Below are 13,517 nucleotides of genomic sequence, written 5' to 3'. Positions count from 1 at the left end.
TTTTTAATGAAAATTCAGCTAATTTGGTTATTTTCAAAGAGTGACAGCTTCAGTAAAATGTTTTCTGAAACCCACTCCACAAATTTCTGTGTATGTTTGGTGTATTTTCTAAGCTTAATATTCTAGGCATAAATGATTTTTACCTCCCAAATCTTTCCATGCACTAAAACTCAAGCAATTCATATTGTCATAGCTCAATACAGTATCCATTATAAGTTTGAAACACTTCCCCAGGAATAGTTGCCTCAAGAATTAACTCTGAAAAACACTCCATTCACTTATGGGCTTTCCTAATGTGGATTCAGTATTAACACAACCAAAAATCAACACCCAATTTTTTTACTAGAATATTACTGTCTGATTGGTAAAGGAAGAAAATATAAACTTTTAAGATTTCTAAACAAATGCTATGATGCTTATTCAGATATAAAGCAGACTATCACATTGAGAAAAGAATGGATAAAATAGAATAAAATAATTACCCTGTGGGTTTTACAGCATAATTTTATTAGGGAACTCGCAATTTCTAGCTGATCTAATTCAGTTTCAATTTCTAGCAGATGGCATATTTAAGTATTTAGAATTTAATTATCCAAGCTGCTCATTCAAATTCTGACACCTTAGAACCTTCAAATAATTTTTGGGAGAGATATGCTATTGTAAAATCTACTTTTTATAATATTCAACATTGCTTTTGCTAGAAAAGTAACAAAATATTTGAAAATGTAAAAAAATGTTTCCTTTATTATACTAAAAAAATTTTAATATATAAAGGACATGGAACAATACAGAATGGATATATATTTATATGAGAAACTAAGAAATACATAACTGAACTAAAAACTGTTTGAACACGATGTGAACAAAATTAAGTAGAGTTAGAAAATATTAAAATAGTAATCAGTAATATATGCAATCTTCAGAATGAGGTTAAATATTCTTGAACTAGAACTAAGGATATTTTATTAGTAAGAGTATATCAGGCTGTGCTGTACTAACAACAACAAAAAATAATATAAAATTTCAAAATAAAAAGTAAACACAAAAAGGTGTACTTTTGATTTATTAAATATTAGTGCCAGTAGCAGTCTGAAAACTTTGCCATGAAGATGGCCTCTATGCACTGACATCACTTTTCTGCTTTCTTTTTTGTGGCATCATCACATAAACATGTAATCTTCATTATCATTAGAGAAAGGGAAGAGAGATCAAGAGACTCTTTCATTAGCTATTTAATGCTTTGTTTGAGAGGTATCACATACCACTTCTAACTACCCACTGAACATAACTAGTCACATAGACTGTCTTACCTATAGAGATCTTGGTAATATGGAGAAATGGATGTTGGGTGAGAAATAAAAATATCTGGAATAAATAAAGTCAATACATGCACTCTTCTTCATATAGTTTAAGAACTTTTTTAGGTAGTTCAATGCTAATATTTCTCAGATTACAAGAAGAATGGTAACTGTGGAAATAAAAACAACACGACCTTCTAATATGAACATTATAATTCTCTAGTGATAAAACATGATATAAAAATTAATAAACTACAGCATTTAGAGTGGATAAGCAATGAGATCCTGCTGTATAACACAGGGAATGATGTATTGTGTCACTTGTGATGGAACAAGATGGAGGATAATGTGAGAAAAAGAATGTATATACATGTGTGACTGGGTCACTTTGCTGTACAGTAGAAATTTGACAGAATATTGTAAACCAACAATAATGGAAGAAATAACATCATTAAATAAATTTTAAAAATTAATAAATATGTGGAAATTAAACAAAATGCTTCTGAATATCCAATGGATCTAAAAAAAAAGAAAGAGAAATTTGAAAATACCTTGAGCAAGTGAAAATGGCAATAAAACATACTAAATTTGTGAGATACAGCAAGATCAGCTCTAAGAGGGATGTTCTTTAGAAGAAATGCCTACATCAAGATAAAAGAAAAATTCAAATAAATAACCTAACACTACACCATGAGGAACTGGAAAAAGGACAAAGGAAGCCCAATGTTAATAGAAGGATGTAAATAACAAATATCAGAACAGATATAAATGAAATAGACACTAGCAAGACAATAGAAAAAATCAATAAATTTTCTTGATTCTTTGAAAAGCTAAACAATATCAACAAATCTTTAGCTAGACACAAAAATAAAAAAGAGAGAAGACTCTAATAAATAAAATAAAAATGAAAGAGGAGTTACAACTGATAACACAGAAATTCAAAGATAATAAGAGACTACTATGAATAACTATATAACAACAAGTTTGACAAGCTAGAAAACATGGATGAATTCTTAGAAATATACAACCTACCAAAATTCATGACTGAATCATGAAGTAGAAAATTTATAAAGAGTGATTATTAGTATGAAGATCAAATCAATAATTAAAACTATTCAGTAAACAAGTGTCCAGGTTCCAGATTATTTCTACAATGAATTCTACCAAATATTCAAAGAACAATTAATACCAATTCTTCTCAAACAGTTTTAAGAAAATAAGAGGAGGGAGACTTTCGACCTCATTTTACAAGTCCAGGATTACCCTGGTAATGATGCCACAAATAAAGGAAAATTATAGGTCAATATCTCTGATAAGCATAAATACAAAAATCCTCAACAAAATATTAGCCAACCAAGTTCAACAGTATTAAAAGGATCATACATTATGATGATTTGAGTATTTATTCCAGGGATACAGAGATGGTTCAACTGGCAGATCAACCAGTGTGATACGCCACCTTAATGAAATTAATAAAAATGATATGATCATCTCAAGAGACAAAGAAAAAGAATTTGATAAAACATCAAATTATGACTAAAAAACACATATCTCAACATAATAAAGGTCATATATTACAAGCCTAAAGCTAACATCATAATGGTAAAATGCTGAAAGCTTTTCCTCTAAGATCAAAAATAAGACTAGCATGCCTACTCTTGCCACTTTTATTCAATCTATTATTGGGAGTCCTAGACAGGACAGCTGGTCCAGAAAAAGAAATAAAAGGCATCCAAATTGGAAAGGAAGAAGTAAAACTCACTGTTTGCAGATGACATGATTTCATAAATAGAAAACCATAAACACTTCACCAAAAATAAGGTAGAACTAATGCATGAATTTAGTAGACTTCCAGGATACAAAATCAATACACAAAAACATATTTTTTCTATACACTAATAATAAAGTAGAAAAAAAGAGAATTTAAGAAAATAATCCTTTAGTATGATAATCTCTAGTTGCATCCATGTTTCCGCAGATGACATTATTTCATTATGTTTTTTGGCTGAGTAGTATTCCATTATATATATGTACCAATTCTTCTTGATCCATTCATCTGTTGATAGACACGTAGATTGCTCCCATGTCTTGGCTACTGTAAATAGTGCTACAATGAATGCAGGGGTGCATGTATATTTTTGAATGAAAGTTTTGTCTGGATATGTGACCAAGGGTGGGATTGCTGTATCATATGGTAGTTCTCTATTGAATTTTTTGAGACTCCTCCATACTGTTTTCCATAGTGGTTATAACAATTTACCTTGCCACCAACAGTGTGGTATGTGGAATCTAAAATATGGCACAAATGAACCTATCTACAAAAGAGGAACAGATTCAGACATAGAGAACATATTTGTGGCTATCAAGGATCAGGGGGAAGGGAGTGTGATGGACTGGGAGTTTGGAGTTAGTAGAAGCAAAATATTATATATAACAAGGTTCTATGATATATCACAGAGAACTATATCTAGTCTCCTATGATAGACCATGATGGAAAAGAATATATGGTAGTTCTATATTTAGTTTTCTGAGAAACCTCCATAATGTTTTCCATCCTGGTTGTACCAATTAACATCCCCATCAATAGTGTAGGATGATTCTCTTTTCTCCACACTATCTCTAGAATTTATTGTTTTTAAACTTATTAATGATGACCGTTCTGACTGGTGTGACGGGGTAATCTCATTGTAGTTTTGATTTGTATTTCTCTAATAATTGGTGACATTGAGCATCTTCTAATGTGCTTTTTGACCATCTGCATGTCTTCTCTGGAGAAATGTCTATTTAGATATTCTGACCATTTTTTGATTGAGTTTTTTTTGGATATAAAGCTATACAAAATGTTTATATACTTTGGAGATGAATTACTTGTAGGTAGCTTTGTTTGTAAATACTTTTTCCCATTATATGGGTTGTCTTCTCTTTTCCTTTTATGGTTTCTTTTGCTGTGCAAAAGCTTTTAAGTTTAATTAGATAGCGTTTTTATTTTTTATATTAATTACTCTAGGAGGTGGGTCCAAAATATATTGTTGCCATTTATGTCAAAGGGTGTTCTGCCTATGTTTTCCTCTAAGAGTTTTATAGTATCCAGTCTTATATTTAGGTCTTTAATTTATTTTGAGCTTATTTTTTTACATGGCATAAGATAATAAGTTCATTCTTTTACATGTAGCTGTCCAGTTTTCCCAGAACCGCTTATTGAAGAGACTGACTTTTCACCATTGAATGTTCCTGCATCTTTTTCCATAGATTAATTGACCATAGGTGCATGGATTTATTTCTGGAATTTCTCTGCTATTCCAAAGATCTATATTTCTGTTTTTGTGCCAGTATCATATTTTTTGATTAATATAATTTCATAATAGAGTCTGAAGTCAGGGAATCTGATTTCCCCAACTCCCATTTTTCATTCTCAAGATTACATCAGCTACTCCCAATCTTTTGTGTTTCTCTATAAATGTTTTTAAAAATTTTCTTCTTGTTCAGTGAAAAAATATCATTGATAATTTGATAGGGATTTCACTGAAACTGTAGATTTCCTAAGGTAGCTATTTTGACAATATTCTTTCAATCCAAGGATATGTTATATCTTTCCATCTGTCTGTGTCATCTTCCATTTCCTTCATCAATCTTTTAATGTCCTTGGGTTTTGTAGCGAAGTTCAGTCTTTCATTTCTCTATTTAGCTCATTATATATCCCAGTGTCATCTGAACATATAACTCAAATTTTCATAGGTAGTATAAAGTGGTAATTAGTTCTAAAAACTTAATTAACTTCAGGGTTTTTTTCCCCCAGAAAAATGTATTTTGCAAATATACTTCATAGGTGTTACTGTGTTCTACATATCAGATCACATTAGTAAACACAGTATCTGGTTTCCCATTTTTATAGTTGTAAAATTAATTACTGCATTCAGGCATGAGCATTCTTATCTTTCTATTTTAAAGTTTCCCATTAACCTTTCAACTAATGGTATTAATAATCAGTGATGATCATTGCTTAGATCTGTTTATTCATTAGAGGTGGCAAAAGGAATTTTTTCTGTAATCCCTTCTACATTTTTATTTTCTATGATCTCTAAACATAGTTTTCTTCTAGAAGGTATCAGTACTCCTTGGAGAAATGCCTGACTCTAGTTCTGTGGCTGAAAACATGTAAGATGAACCTAGAGGAGTTCCCGTCATGGTGCAGTGGAAACGAATCTGACTAGGAACCATGAGGTTGTGGTTTTGATCCCTTGCTTGCTCAGTGGGTTAAGGATCAGGTGTTGCTGTGAGCTGTGGTGTAGGTTGCAGATGTGGCTCGGATCTGGCATTGCTGTGGCTCTGGTGTAGGCTGGTAGCTATAGCTCCTATTAGACCACTAGCCTAGGAACTTCCACATGTCACCAGTGCAGCCCTAAAAGGACAAAAAGACAAAAAAAGAACCTAGAACATGACAACATGCCTAAAAGTGAGAAATCTCTTAAAAACTACAAATGACATATCAATACTTTGAGACAACTAGAAAAAATCTCCAACTGACCAAAATAAAATAATATGATAATAAAAATAATGATATTTGTATATATATAGCAATACCTGTTAAAGTATTTTAAAGAAGAAAATCATTAGACTGGAGTGGCTGAACACCTTGTTAGCCTATGCAAGCAAACAAGAACTCGAGCTGGAGTCAAAGCACTCGAGTTCTAGAAAATGAAACTTAAGAACAGCTAATCACAAATACCAACTGAGTTTTTCCAAATAAGGCAACTGCTTAATCTATGCTCAATCAAATAATTTCCTTGCTTTGCTTCCACATCTTCTCTATAAATATGTCCCCCCCCTTATCCTGTCAGCGAAGTGCTTCTAGCCACCTTTGTGTGCTGTTGCTTCAAATACCCAATTCAATATATGCTCAAATAAACTCTTAAATGAAAAATGATTTCCCACTTTTAACATTTTGAGTTCTCTCTCATTTTATCATGTTTTTAGTGTATTTATGAATATGTACACTTGATATGTTAATAGAAAAAATGAGGTACCAATTTCTTTGTTTAAGGAAGGCAGGTTAGACATCAGTTGATGAACTATATGATTTTGTATATCAGGGGAAATATTTATGGCTTTAATGTGTAAATATTACTTGGTAGATGGCAGAACACAAAAAGTCTAGTTATTTTTAAAGCACAGTGTCTCTAATTTCTTGAAATATTTAGGATCATTTAATATTTTGCTTAACCAAGTAACTGATGATTCTCAAATTCACTTTAATCTGGAGATGATTTATGTTTCAGAGAGTACCAGAGTAATAACATTGCATAATATACACCTAATGATAATAAAAGTATGGGATGAAGGGAACAGAAGTTATAGATTTGAATAAGCTAATGTTGACTACTATGGTTATTTCTAATTAAAAACAAGTTTATGGGCCATGTTTATTTCAGGGTCATCTAAAATACTTTATAAACTGTACTACATGAACATAGATCATTCAGAATGTATTCAGTCCATAGCCATGAAATAGGACCATAGAATCCTTCTTCTATGCCAAGCATTCTTCATTTTTCATTGCTTGTGAAGAAGTCTAGGAGCTCCTTGGACTAGAAATGCATGGGACTATGAGGAGCTATCTAATAATGAGTAAGTAAATATTTTAAAATGTAATATCTAGTGTAGCAATAGTTATTTTTCAACTATTGTCTTGTATGTAACGAGTATACTGTATGACGTCGAGGTACATATTTTTGCCTCTTTCCTTGTTCTTTTTGTTTTTGCCTTTGTCTTTTTAGAGCCACACTGGTGGCATATGGATGTTCCCAGGCTAGGTGTCTAGTCAGAACTGTAGCTGCCAGCCCATGCCAGAGCCACAGCATCACAGGATCCAAGACATGTCTGTGACCCACACCACAGCTCACAGTGATGTCAGATCCCTAACCCACTGAGCAAGGCCAGGGATCAAACCCACAACATCATGGTTCCCAGTCAGACTCATCCCTGCTGTGCCACAACAGGAAACCCTCCTTGTTCTTTATGTTTCATTTTTTTTTTTTATTTTCCCACTGTACAGCAAGAGGGTCAGGTTATCCTTACATGTATACATTACAATTACAGTTTTTCCCCCACCCTTTCTTCTGTTGCAACATGAGTATCTAGACATAGTTCTCAATGCTATTCAGCAGGATCTCCTTGTAAATCTATTCTAAGTTGTGTCTGATAAGCCCAAGCTCCCGATCCCTCCCACTCCCTCCCCCTCCCATCAGGCAGCCACAAGTCTCTTCTCCAAGTCCATGATTTTCTTTTCTGAGGAGATGTTCATTTGTGCTGGATATTAGATTCCAGTTATAAGTGATATCATATGGTATTTGCCTTTGTCTTTCTGGCTCATTTCACTCAGTATGAGATTCTCTAGTTCCATCCATGTTGCTACAAATGGCATTATGTCATTCTTTTTTATGGCAGAGTAGTATTCCATTGTGTATATATACCACCTCTTCCGAATCCAATCATCTGTCGATGGACATTTGGATTGTTTCCATGTCCTGGCTATTGTGAATAGGGCTGCAATGAACATGCGGGTGCATGTGTCTTTTTTAAGGAAACTTTTGTCCGGATAGATGCCCAAGAGTGGGATTGCAGGGTCATATGGAAGTTCTATGTATAGATTTCTAAGGTATCTCCAAACTGTTCTCCATAGTGGCTGTACCAGTTGACATTCCCACCGACAGTGCAGGAGGGTTCCCTTTTCTCCACAGCCCCTCCAGCACTTGTTATTTCTGGACTTCTTAATGAGGGCCTTTCTGACTGGTGTGAGGTGGTATCTCATGGTAGTTTGGATTTGCATTTCTCTTATAATCAGCGATGTTGAGCATTTTTTCATGTGTTTGCTGGCCATCTGTATATCTTCTTTGGAGAAATGTCTATTCAGGTCTTTTGCCCATTTTTCCATTGATTGATTGGTTTTTTTGCTGTTGGGGTGTATAAGTTGTTTATATATTCTAGAGATTAAGCCCTTGTCAGTTGCATCATTTGAAACTGTTTTCTCCCATTCTGTAAGTTGTCTTTTTGGTTTCTTTTGGGTTTCCTTTGCTGTGCAAAAGCTTTTCAGTTTGATGAGGTCCCATGGGTTTATTTTTGCTCTAATTTCTATTGCTTTGGGAGACTGCCCTGAGAAAATATTCATGAGGTTGATGTCAGAGAGTGTTTTGCCTATGTTTTCTTCTAGGAGTTTGATGGTGTCCTGTCGTATATTTAAGTCTTTCAGCCATTTGGAGTTTCTTTTTGTGCATGGTGTGAGGGTGTGTTCTAGTTTCATTGCTTTGCATGCAGCTGTCCAGGTTTCCCAGCTACGCTTGTGAATAGACTTTCCTTTTCCCATTTTATGTTCTTGCCTCCCTTGTTAAAGATTAATGGACCATAGGTGTCAAGGTTTATTTCCAGATTCTCTATTCTGTTCCATTGGTCTGTCTGTCCTGTTTTGATACCAGTACCACAATGTTTTGATGACTGTGGCTTTGTAGTATTTCTTGAAGTCTGGGAGAGTGATGCCTCCTGCTTGGTTTTTGTTTCTCAGGATTGCTTTGGCAATTCTGGGTCTTTTGTGGTTGAATATAAATGTTTGGATTGTTTGTTCTAGTTCTGTGAAAAATGTCATGGATAATTTGATAGGGATTGTATTGAATCTGTAGATTGCTTTGGGAAGTATGGCCATTTTTACAATATTGATTTTCCCAATCCAGGAACATGGAATATCTTTCCATTTCTTTATATCTTCTTTGATTTCTTTGATTAAAGTTTTATAGTTCTCAGCATGTAGGTCCTTTACCTCCTTGGTCAGGTGTATTCCGAGGTATTTGATTTTGTGAGGTACAATTTTGAAAGGTATCGTATTTTTGTATTCCATTTCTAATATATCATTGCTGGTATACAGAAATGCAACTGACTTCTGAAAGTTCATCTTATATCCTGCCACTTTGCTGAATTTCTTCATCAGTTCAAGGAGTTTTGGGGTTGAGTCCTTAGGGTTTTCTAGGTATAGTATCATGTCATCTGCATACAGTGACAGTTTGATCTCTTCTCTTCCTATATGGATGCCTTTTATTTCTTTGGTTTGTCTAATTGCTGTGGCTAAGACTTCCAAAACTATGCTGAATGGCAGTGGTGAGAGTGGGCATCCCTGTCTTGTTCCAGATTTGAGTGAGAAGACTTTCAGTTTTTCCCCATTGAGGATTATATTTGCTGTGGGTTTATCATAAATGGCTTTGATTATATTCAGGAATGCTCCCTCTATACCCACTTTGGCGAGGGTCTTGATCATGAATGGATGTTGGACTTTGTCAAATGCTTTTTCTGTGTCTATTGAGATGATCATATGATTGTTGACTTTTTTTTTTGTTAATGTGGTATATGATGCTGATTGATTTGCGTATGTTGAACCATCCTTGTGAACCTGGGATGAACCCAACCTGCTCATGGTATATAATTTTCTTGGTGAGTTGTTGGATTCGGTTGGCTAAGATTTTGTTGAGAATTTTTGCATCTATAGTCATCAATGATATTGGGCGATAGTTTTCTTTTTTGGTGGTATCTCTGTCTGGTTTTGGAATGAGGGTGATGGTGGCCTCATAGAATGTCTTTGGGAGTATTCCTTCTTCTTCAACCTTTTGAAAGAGTTTCAGGAGGATGGGCACCAATTCCTCTTTATATGTTTGATAGAATTCACCTGTGAAGCCATCTGGTCCTGGACTTTTATTTGTAGGGAGTGATTTTATGACCTCTTCAATTTCATTTCTAGTGATCGGTCTGTTCAGTTGGTCTGTTTCTACTTGATTCAGTTTTGGCAGGCTGTAAGATTCTAGAAAATTGTCCATTTCTTCCAGATTGTCAAACTTGTTGCCGTATAGTTGTTCATAGTATTCTCTTATGGTTTTTTGTATTTCTGCTGTATCCGTTGTGATTTCTCCTTTTTCATTTATAATTTTGGTTATTTGGGTTCTTTCTCTCCTCTTTTTAGTGAGTCTGGCCAGGGGTTTGTCAATTTTGTTCACCTTTTCAAAGAACCAGCTCTTGGTTTTATTAATTTTCTCTATTGTTTCTTGAGTCTCTATTTTATTGATGTCTTCTTGGATCTTTATAATTTCCCTCCTTGTGCTGACTTTAGGACTTTTTTGTTCTTCTTTTTCTAATTCGTTTAGGTGGAGGGTTAAGTTGTCCATTTGGGATCTTTCTTCTTTTTTGAGAAAGGCCTGGATTGCTATAAATTTCCCTCTGAGCACTGCTTTCACAGCTTCCCATAGATTTTGAGAGGTTGTGTCTTCATTATCATTTGTTTCAAGGTAGTTTTTAATTTCCTTCTTGATTTCCTCATTGACCCATTGGTTTTTTAGTAGCATGTTGTTTAGTCTCCATGGAGTAGGTTTTTTCTCTTTGCTTCTCCCATGGTTGATTTCTAATTTCATGGTATTGTGGTCAGAGAAGATACTTGAGATAATTTCTACGCTCCTAAGTTTATTGAGATTCGCTTTGTGTCCCAATATGTGGTCGATTCTTGAGAATGTTCCATGAGCATTTGAGAAGAATGTGTATTCTGATTGTTTTGGATGTAGTGTCCTGAAGATATCAATTAAGTCTAACTTTTCTATTGTTTCCTTTAGGATCTCTGTTGCTTTATTGGTTTTCTGTCTAGAGGATCTGTCCATTGATGTGAGGGGGGTATTAAGGTCTCCTACTATGATTGTATTCTCATCAATATCTCCCTTTATGTCTGTTAATATTTGTTGTATGTATCTGGGTGCTCGTATATTTGGGGCATATATGTTGATGATAGTAACATCCTCTCCTTGGATGGATCCCTTAATCATTAAGTAGTGTCCTTCTTTGTCTTTCTTTATGTCTTTTGTTTTAAAGTCTATTTTGTCTGATATGAGCGTTGCGACTCCTGCTTTTCTGTCATGTCTATTGGCGTGAAATATTTTTCCCCACCCTTTCACTTTCAATCTATATGTATCTTTTGTCTTAAGGTGAGTTTCTTGTAGGCAGCATATTGAAGGTTTTTGCCTTTTTATCCACTCAGCCACTCTGTGTCTTTTGATTGGGGCATTCAGTCCATTGACATTTAAGGTGATAACTGATAGATGATTATTTATTGCCATTTGAACCTCGTGTTCCAGTTGATTCTATGGTTCTCCATTCTTCCTTTCTTTTTTTTTTTTTTTTTTTTTCTCGTTGAATGGTCTCCTGTTATTATCTGCCTGAGTGTATATTTTTTTTCATTTTTTGCAAATGCAGTATTTGGTTTTGGCTTGTGGTTGCCCTGTTTTTTAAGTATGCTAACCCCTTCCCATAATTGTGTGTTTTATCCATTTACTTCCTAACATCCCTTGCCCACATTTTATGGTTTTGATGACTCTTTTTTATTTTTTTCTTTTTAATTTTATTTTGTTTGAAGCGTGTTCATGATTAAATCTGTATGCTGGCTTATTTGAGTGACTGCTCTCTGATTGCGGTTTCCTCAGTCCTAGTTCTTCCTCTTCTTCTTTTTTTTTTCTTTTCTTTTTCTTCCCTTTCCTTCCTTTCTTTTTGGTTTAGAGAAGCCCTTTCAATATTTCCTTTAACCTGGGTTTTGTGTTGCTGTATTCTTTAAGTTTTTGTTTGTTGGAAGAAATTTTTATTTCCCCTTCTATTTTAAATGATATTCTTGCTGGATAGAGTATTCTAGGTTGCATATTTTTTCCTTTTACACTTCAAATATCTCTGCCATTCCCTCCTGGCCTGTAGTGTTTCTGTAGAGAAATCAGCTGAGATTGAGTGATTTCCATTATTCTATCTTCCATATCACTGATTCGTTCTTCTGCATTATTCATTCTGGTTTTTACTGCCCCTAGTTCAGTTTGCATCTCTGCAAATGAATGTTCTAGTTTTTCTTGGCTCCTCCTTATATTTTCTAGTTCCTTTCTGAGGGTATCTGCATTACTGTTCATATCTTCTCTTAATTCCTTCAGTATTTTCACTATTTCTCTTTTGAACTCCAGGTCTGTCTGACTGCAGAGATCTGTTTCATTGTTGACTGTTTTAGGTGAGTTCTTCTGTTGGTTTGACTGGGGGTGGTTTCTCAGCTTCTTCATCTTGCTTGTTGTTTTCTTTCTCCTGAGGGAGTTGTACTCTCCATTATCGGGCAGTGTTTGCCTTGTCACTGCCGAGGAATATTTCCTGAGGGCTGGCGTTGTTGGTCAATCTTTTTTGAGGCAGTGTGGCTTTTCTGGAGTGTTGATGGGGCTAACAGTGTTTCTTTGAAGCAAAGGAGGACTTCCTGAGGGCAGACAGGACTGGGAGGTCCACACCATGATGGTAGCCGATTTCACGTGGTCATGCAGATCTTGCTCTGGTGTTTTTAGGCTGTGGTGTTCTTGCAGGGTTTGGCTGTGTTGGGCAGCTGTCCTCAGGATTGCAGCACCCCCTTGGGGTTGGAGCAGCTATCTGGGTCTCTGAGAACCTAAGAGGCTCTGCCGTAGGGCAGCCCAACTCAGAAGGATGGCCTGTGAATGTAGGCGGATCTGTTCACAGTCTGGCCAAGCTTGTTCTAGCTTTTCTGGGCTGCAGGAGTCCTCCAGGGGGCTGGTGGTGCTGATCAGCTATTCTGGGGGTATGGGGCACCCCCTGGGAGCTTGGGTGGGTAGCAGGGCCCTTGGAGACCCAAGAGGCTCCTCCCCGGGGCAACCCGACTCAGAAAAACTGTCATAGAATTAGGCAGATCTATTCACAGCCTGGCTAGGCTTGTTCTAGCTTTTCTGGGCTGCAGGCCTTTTCTCGGGGGCTGGTGGTGTTTGGTGCTGCTCTGCGGAAGTGTAGCTCCTCCAAAGGGCAAGCAGGCCTGTGCAGGGACAGCCCCTGCAGTGGTAGGCTTCAGGCAATTGTTGAGGCCAGCCCTCCTGAATGGCATACAGCCCCAGGTTCGGTGAGAGCGTAGGGGGTGGTGGGGGTGGGGGGAGGGGATGCACTGGGAAGCACAGCTTTCAGCTAGCTAGCGGGCCTGTAGGCTTGCTGTGGCGTGGGGGTTATTCTATGGGGACCCACCCCTTCTTCTCTTCCCTCCCCAGCAGGGGCACAGACCAGGCTCTTCTCCCAGGTTCCCTCTGATGCGGCTTTCCACTTCCCCGCCCCTAGAGTATTGCTCCCTTTCTCTGCGTCAGCTTTGTTTTTTAGTCTCCCAGGCAGTCTCTGCCCCATCAAATGGTTTCT

The sequence above is a fragment of the Sus scrofa genome, chromosome X (genome assembly GCF_054392235.1).
Source record: "Sus scrofa isolate SSC_HxYL_T2T_F1_AM1 chromosome X, Sscrofa_HxYL_maternal_Yorkshire_Landrace_v2.0, whole genome shotgun sequence".
Classification (NCBI taxonomy): Eukaryota; Metazoa; Chordata; class Mammalia; order Artiodactyla; family Suidae; genus Sus; species Sus scrofa.
Note: the sequence above shows the minus strand (reverse complement) of the source record.